Here is a 348-nt window from a genome sequence, read left to right as displayed (position 1 = left end):
GCACGGGAGCCTTCTCTTGGGGGCTACTCTTGGTCAGGGAAGATGGGTTAGACTGATGCTGTGGTCCCTGTCACAACTGCTGTTCTGAAGGACGGTGGGGTATAAGCATGCAAGAGAAGGGAATTTCCGGGTAGAAACAGGTAGAAGACGGGTATCCATCATCCTTGTCCATGGATTTTTCTTTTCACTACTTTAGCCTTAATCCTTGCTAGCTCTTGGGGCCTTTTCCTAGAAATGGGGAACGAGGGAGGATTGAGATAATCTTTACATCTATTATTTTTAACAGTATATATCCAGGACTTTGCCCCTTCTGTACAGAGCAGTATTCTCTTATCTTTTTCCTGTGAT

The sequence above is a fragment of the Penaeus japonicus genome, unplaced genomic scaffold (genome assembly GCF_977035675.1).
Source record: "Penaeus japonicus unplaced genomic scaffold, GWHDUDI00000001_assembly GWHDUDI00000006, whole genome shotgun sequence".
Classification (NCBI taxonomy): domain Eukaryota; kingdom Metazoa; phylum Arthropoda; class Malacostraca; order Decapoda; family Penaeidae; genus Penaeus; species Penaeus japonicus.
The sequence above is the reverse complement of the archived record's forward strand: the minus strand, read 5'-3'. Positions refer to the sequence as shown.